The 8,092-nt window shown below is 38.7% G+C and overlaps 1 non-coding gene across 1 annotated transcript; it reads right to left on the bottom strand.

The window, feature by feature from the left end:
* Window positions 1-525: 525 nt before the first annotated feature.
* Window positions 526-7,838, bottom strand: LOC100552209 (uncharacterized). The gene is made up of 3 exons (XR_010001869.1): window positions 6,060-7,838; window positions 2,874-2,987; window positions 526-2,252 (listed from the first exon to the last, which is right to left on the bottom strand). It is a non-coding gene; the product is annotated as an uncharacterized LOC100552209 (transcript).
* Window positions 7,839-8,092: the final 254 nt, after the last annotated feature.

Here is an 8,092-nt window from a genome sequence, read left to right as displayed (position 1 = left end):
GTTCGGCCTCCCAACAATCTGAGGGACCTTGAAGCAGCCACTTGCTTAACAAGTTTGAGGACCTCTGTTGGACTATTTCTCTATATGCTGGAGTGTTTGCATATACCATTTACACACACCTTTCTGGGTTTTAGTATAAAGGACCTGTCTCTTAATGTCACTTAGGGTGTTTTTTTAATTCTTCCCCAATTTGCAAGCCAATCTAAATTTTGAACTAATCCCAATCCAGTGTCCACAATGGATATTTCATTACCCATCTTCTGCAGTCAAAATATCAAATCTTCCACTTGAAAAGTACATGGTTCCCTTTGTTAATTTTGTTTATGACTGTGGAAACCATATGACTGAGATCATAATACTTGATATGTTACATTGTAAATCATATGTAATCTCAAGAGATAAATACTTGCTAAGACACTACTTAGAGCTAGTAGATGGCCTTGATTATAGGAATGATATTATATACTGCTATTTGTTTAGTTCAATAATCTTTCTTAGTTAATGTATATAGATCTTCAGTGATAGCAGCACATCTCAGAACTGTCCCCAGGCAAAATTGAGATTAATGGATTATCATAAGAAATGTAGACAAATACGTTGAACATTGTTTTTTTTTTTCTTGATTTGTTTTGATATCTCATTTAAAAAACTATAAAATAGAGGGAAGATCAAGTATTGGAGATTTTTTTTAAAAAAAACTGTCTTTATTTCTTATTGTATTGTTTGATTGTTATTGATTTTCATTTGATTATAAACTGCATTTGAATGCCTAATAATAAATAACATTGGATATTCATTTACTACTAGAATTGCTTTTTCCTTTCTTGCTGGAGAGAAACTGACAGCGCATAGTCTTTCCAGAATTGTTGCCAGAGCCAGCCTATAAATAGGGAAGTCAGCTCTAGGGGTTTCTTCAAATAAATTTAGGGAGTGCTTTTATTTAAATAATAAAAATATTTGCCCCCCACCCTTTTGTTTAACAATCAGATTCTAGAATGGTCATTCCTCCTTGTTAAGCCACTGCCATGTATAAAGATGTCAAGATCAACAAAAGTATCTTTATTCGCTCAGTTTTGCACATCATGTAAGTGTACAGAAATAATTCAATTTTTGAGACAAAACAAATTTTAAAAATGTTTATTTCTTTTTAAATGCAATTTTATTTTTGTGCAAACTACTCATTTTGTGTTGTTTGGGTCCAGCTTAACTTTGCGATCACATCTTTTGAACCTGCTCAAACCTCTGTTGGGGAGGACCTTCTCTCATTATCACCTCCGTCACAAGTGTGGTTGGTGGGGACGAGGGAGAGGGCCTTCTCGGTGTTTATATGACGTTTTTACATGTTTTTATGTGGTTAATGCCTTGTAATGAAAATTTATTTTATGGTGATGTATTTTATTTTTTTTCTACTGGGCTTGGTCCCCATGTAAGCTGGCCCGAGTCCCTTTGGGGAGATGGGGCAGAATATAAGAATAAAGTCATTATTATTCATTATTATTATTATATGCAGTTTTACATGGAAACAAGCTGAGAAAGATTTACAAAGAATATATGTTAATGTACAAACAAAATGAATTACCCATTTCCCACTGAATTGGTATTTCAGTAAAATCAGACAAAGAAAGGGATTCCATTTCATGTTTTTTGGAATCAAAGCTATCTTTTTTGGACAAATCAGTTACATTGCATGGTTAGTACATGAACGATTATTGATCAATGTGATCTTAATACAATTTCATTTTCCTTTCTTCTTCAACTATGCTTTTATTCCCTCCTATCCTACATCTCACCAAATCAAATTCAAGGAAAATGATCACAAGAAAACAGTGTAGGTTCAGGTCTCTGCTCAACCATGAAAACTCATTGGTTGACCCTGGGTAAGTTCCATTCTCTCGACCTCAGAGGAAAGCAATCACAAACTCTTACACAAACTCAAAGAAATATTGCACCCCCCCCCCCCAGATTAATTTAAAAATTGAGAAATGTGCAACCACATTAATAGAATAGGCATTCTATCTAATGTGGGAGATAAGGAGGACATCTCTGTCACCTTCAATGGGCATAGTGCATGGAAGGAGCTAGAAGGGAATCCACGGTTTTTCAACTTCTGGCATAGCTGGTTTCCTTTGTGTTCTTTATTCTCATTTGGGAGATGGGTCTTCGGGATTATAGGCTGGAGGAGGAGGGTGGTGGCCTTCTCCAGGAGCCACCACACCTCCACTGACAGTGTAGGGTACAAAAACCATTGGCTGCTGTAACATAAAAGAATGATTCATTACAAGAAAAACTGCCCTTGCTGCCAGCATTGTCAGTGTCATCATCCTTGCCACCTTCAGGAATGTCCTAAGTGCCACTTCACCTCTCTAATTATCATCATTCAATTGACTACCCCCAGGTTCTTCCCTGCTATCAATGTATTTTCTGTATTATAGCTGAATCACCAGAAATTTAAGGGGTGGAGGAGTGGTCTCAATACCAAAGCTGTTGTGTTAGAGTCATTCTGAAAGTACATTAGGGAGGGAAGAAAAAAAGATTTTCTCCTCACCCAAGTTATTTTTCCAAAGGCATTTTCTCTCTGAACCATCTAATCAAAACTGAAAGCACTGGAGGCATTTTTCTCCCATGGCCCATAATCTACGTCATATGTGTTTAGCTAGATTATCCTTTTCCCATTTTTATATCTCAAAATCAAGTTCTCATGTTTTGTCCAGGATTCTTGCATTGGGGACTAATTGCAACCCATGCAGCCTGAGAGAAAAAGCACAGTACTTTCCTGCAGCCTTCTGCTTCTAAAGAAGCAGGTGATACAAAGCAACCCACCAAGCATTTCAGTAAGATCTTTTCAATCTCCAAACCTACTAACAAAGGCTTACCTGATTGCTGGGACAGCAAGCTGCCTGGCATCCAAAATGGGCTGTTGAAATAGTGATGCCAAACTCCAGGAATGAGAACAAAAGGAGCACGGCAGAGGACCCAGTTAATATAGTCTGCAAGTGGAATGGGACTATATTAAGAAAACAATGCTATGTACCTCTCATTCCCATTAAGTTGAACCAAGGCATGAAAAAGTGATGTAGAAATTACTTGCAACGTGGCTAAAAATCAGGTTGTTGGTTGTTTTGTTTTTGTTTTTGTTTTGTTTTTGTTTTTTTTTAAATCAATTTTAGGAAGAGATGGGATAAATAACAATGAAAGTTTTAAATCATTTGACTGACACACACATACCTTCCCCTCCAAACAGAAAATTATTTAAAAAAACCAATGGGACCTGTATTTGAAAAATCATCAAGCAAAACGTACTTACACATAACTTGTTTGAAAGCAATGAAATCTTAAGGCTGAGATTCAACATCAGGACTGAGTAGCGCAAATCTTTGTATGTGGAATAATGCATTAAAGGTGCAGGTTGTGCTGCATAAATCTCTTGTTCAATGGTCAAATTACATGACCAAATGCACAAATTAATATGCAATTAGATGCACAACAGAATGCATAACTGAATATGAAACTGGATGTGCAACCAAAGGAGCATTACAGTCAATCTAAGGAGGGGAAGATGGATATGCACAGTGACATTACACAACTAAATGCTCAAGTCAACAAATACCTAATTGAATGCTCAAGAAAGGTGCAATGGGATGCAGAAGCAAATGGGAAACTAAATGTGCAACCTGATGTGCAACTGAAAGAGGATGATTGCTTCAGCAGGGAAAGATGCAAACATGTTGCTGGAAAGTACACATCTACTTGTGCATGTGCATCATGTTTCAAAGGTGTGAGTTAAGAAGCATGTGTAGATACTGTACATGGAGCAAACTATAAAGGTGCATCTACACTTTAGAATTAATTGAGTTTGATACCATTTAAATGGCAAAGACCCATTGCTTTGGAATCCTGGGATTTACAGTTTGGTGAGCAGTCTTTGGCAGAGAAGACTGAAGACCTTGTAAAACTAAGACTCCCAGAAATTTGTAGCATTGAGCCATGGCAGTTACAGTAGTGCCAGAATGCATTCATTCTACAGTGCAGACGCATCCTAAAGCATCATATAATTGAACGATAACAGAAAACATTGGCTTGAAAAGAGCTTCTTGAGAAGGCAGGAAGATACAATATAGCATCTTTACATATAAAATCCAATGAAATTGAAATTCAGATATAGAATATAGGAAGTCCCCTAGTTACAAATATCTGACTTACAAATGACTCATAGGTAAGAACAAGGGTGAAACAACAGGAAGTGAGAAAAATCTACCCCTCGGAAGGGAAATCCACTCCCAGAAGAGTTCTCATGGGGAAAAGGTGTCTCCACTAAAGTTTTCTCACCAGTCCTCGTTCCCACAACAAGCCATATTGTTCAAAATTCAGTTATCACAGGGACAGAAAGTGAGATGAAATATTTTGAACAGGGGCACAGACAGCAAAACAAACACTACAGGGATGTTAATCCTTCCCAATGCGATCCAAAGCTTATGTGTATGTGTGTGTGTGTGGATAGAGATATAGATATAGATATCGATATAGATGGAGTTGCACTTAAAAATGTACCTAAACCTACAGAAACTATCTTGTTTGTAACTTGGGGACTACCTGTACTTTTATTTCATACAAACAGAAAAAAGAGTTTCCCCACTTCTTTTTTTAAATGGGTGAAACTAATTTAATGATACAGTAGAGTCTCGCTTATCCAACCTTCGCTTATCCAACGTTCTGTATTATCCAACACAGTCTGCCTCCTGCTTGGATCCACAGCTGTTTCTCTAGGCAGCAACGCACAGTGGACCAAACACGCCCAACAACAACACAAGTGCAGCCACACTCCCAAACAATTGACAAACTTGTTGTAAAGCATGATGTTTTGGTACTTAATTTGTAAAATCATAACTTAATTTGATGTTTAATAGGCTTTTCCTTAAAGGTAAAGGTTTCCCCTGACGTTAAGTCCAGTCATGTCTGACTCTGGGGTGTGGTGCTCATCTCCATTTCTAAGCCGAAGAGCCGGCGTTGTCTGTAGACATCTCCAAGGTCATGTGGCCAGCATGACTGCATGGAGCGCCGTTACCTTCCCACCAGAGCGGTACCTATTGATCTACTCACACTGGCATGTTTTCGAACTGCTAGGTTGGTAGGAGCTGGAGCTAACAGCGGCCGCTCCCGCCGCTCCCGCCGCTCCCGGGGCTTAAACCTGGGACCTTTCGGTCTGCTTTTCCTTAATCCCTCCTTATTATCCAACATTTTTGCTTATCCAACAGCCTGTTTATGTTGAATACATGAGACTCTACTGTACTTTGACTGAAATACTGGTGCTTCTGAAAGAGTCTGGGGCTGGCTTGCCCTTTTGCAAATGTACAAATGGAAAGTGCATGTGAGTATAATAATGAAAGAGTACTGTTAATTTGCAGATTTTCAATATTTTTGGTACATTATTTCAGGCGAATGTAGTTGAATATTTGTACAATTTTTGTGCATATTTACCATTTCAGTCTTCCAAAGGTAGAACATTGCAATAAAGCAATGAAGCAGATGATTGAATTAATTGCATGATGCTGACTCTTTACTTTTCCAGTCCTCTTCCAAAAGTATGCCGCAAGAATGGGAATCATGCCCTTCAGATGTTGTTGAATGGCAACTTCTAGTATCCCTCACTGTTTTATATGCAGACAAGAGGATGCTGGGACCTACAATCCAACAACATCTGAAGAATGGCAGTTCCCAGCCCTGCTAAACAGGAACATTCAGCAGAAAGACGTTCAGTTCATGCAGGACCAGAAGCTGCTAGAAGCATTTTTTACAGCACTTTTTAAATTCCTTTTTCTCTCCTTTCAATGAACCACCTTATTTCTTCATCTAAGCATAGGAATGAGACAAGTCCAAAAAGTGCTAGTGCCTCACCAAACTACAATTCCCAAAATTTCATAGCATTAAACCATGGCAGTTAAAGTGACATCAAACTGCATTAATTCTACAGAGTAGATGCACCCAAAGAGAAAGGCTGGGGACCATTTTATCTGTGACATTAGCAGAGCGGAAAGGATTTGTGTTTTCACATGCTCACTTACTCTTCCCAAGTAACATTCATAGTAATGGTCATGGTCGTATGAATAAGAAGAGAGATTAACCATAAGCAGATCTACGAGCAGTAAAAGGCTGCCTGTTAGTGCCATTATAGCGCTTACAATGTTCATTCCCACACTGGATTTCACCTGAAAGAGACAGACATTGGAATAAATTATTTCTATTTCAGGAAAAGAAAGTAATTGTGAAGAATTCATTGTCTCCTGGATTGAGCAGTTTGTGAGGATTCAAATTTACAGCCCATTGCTGCCTCCTCCAAATGTGAGGATCTCTGTTTATATCCCACCACTGTCATCACTGCCATCAATGGAGGCTGAATCTACACCACCATATAATACAGTTTTCCGAATCTAGATTATCTGCTTTGGACTGGAGTATGAGTCCACACTGCCATATAATCCAGTTCAAAGCAGATAATTTGGATTCAGAAACTGGGTTATATGGCAGTAGAGATGGGGCCTGAGAGGATGTCAGAAAATCATTGTCTAGGTTCAACACATCATCAATGGATTGGAGTTTGTGTATATATACAGTGCTCCCTCACTTATCGCGAGACTTACGTTCCAGGACCACCCATAATAAGTGAAAATCTGCAAAGTAGGGACGCTATATATTTATACATTATTTTAGTAGTTATACACTATTTGAAGTCTTTATCAACCAATCGTGTGTTGATAAATCACCTCCTTCTCCTCCCGTTGCCGCTTGGGCTCCTTTTCTCTTCCTTCGGCTTCTCTTTCCTCCCTTCCTTAGGCTGTAAATTGTAGTTTTTTATGATTTATAATATTCTTTTAGAGTATATTGAAAAACCGCAAAACAGCAAATCCGCAAAAAGCGAACTGCGAAGTAATGAGGGAACACTGTATATCAATTCTACTATTTCTCTTTCCTATCTTCCTTTGAAGTTTTCTTAAATCAAAGAATGCTATTCCGAGGACCAAAACAGCCATCCTTAGAGTTGAATAACAGTCCTTGTGGGTTGAATAGAGACAACCATTTCCTGATGCACTACATATATCACAACACTAACTAACACTCCAAATGTCATGGCAGCTCTCTTGATCAGTTACTCATATCTCCTTTCTGGATCCTAGCCAGCATCACTTTGCATCCCAATATCTCCCTCCATCATTCATATAGGTATCTATTCGCCTTGGTTTTAGGCAACATGCTTCTTCCTGCCTTTGTCCCTTAATTATCATAATTAAAATTCATTACCATTCCCACATATTTTGCATTTCTGTTGCTATTTATACATAACACCTTATTCATAGCTATAAAGGTCTTTATCTAGGCATATTATTATTATTATTATTATTAGTATTAGTATTAGTATTAGTATTTAGTTATTTATACCCTGCTTTATTTCCCCCAGTGGCACAGAGGGTAAAACTGCTGAGCTGCTGAACTTGCTGACTGAAAGGCCGGCAGTTTGAATCCGGGCAGCGGGGCAAGCTCCCGCTGTTAGGCCCAGCTTCTGCCAACCTAGCAGTTGAAAAATATGCAAATGTGAGCAGATCAGTAGGTAACACCTTGGTGGGAAGGTAACGGTGCTCCATGCAGTCATGCTGGTCACATGAAATTGGAGGTGTCTACGGACAACACCGGCTCTTTGGCTTAGAAATGGAGGTAACTAAAAGCATTACTATACAATTTAAAATATACAAATATGCAAACAACAAAACAGAATTCAACACAAACAGCACTAAAAAGTTCACAGTTAAAATCCATCAAAACATATTCAAAGTTAAAAAAACACAGCACCCCCTGCCTAGATCTTAAACACCTTCATCTTTAAAAGCCTGCCTGAATAAAACGGTTTTTGCCTGCTGCCAGAAGGACAGCAGGGAGGTGACCATTCTGGCTTCCCTGGTAAGAAGGGAGTTGCAGAGTCAAGGGGCAGCCACTGAGAAGGCCCTCTCTCTTGTTCCCACCAATCGTGTTTGAGATGGAGGTGGAATGGACAGAAGGGCTTCTCCTGAAGATCTCAGGGCCCGGACAGGTTCGTACAAGGAGA

Source organism: Anolis carolinensis, chromosome 1 (genome assembly GCF_035594765.1).
Source record: "Anolis carolinensis isolate JA03-04 chromosome 1, rAnoCar3.1.pri, whole genome shotgun sequence".
Lineage (NCBI taxonomy): Eukaryota > Metazoa > Chordata > Lepidosauria > Squamata > Dactyloidae > Anolis > Anolis carolinensis.
The sequence above is the reverse complement of the archived record's forward strand: the minus strand, read 5'-3'. Positions and strand labels throughout refer to the sequence as shown.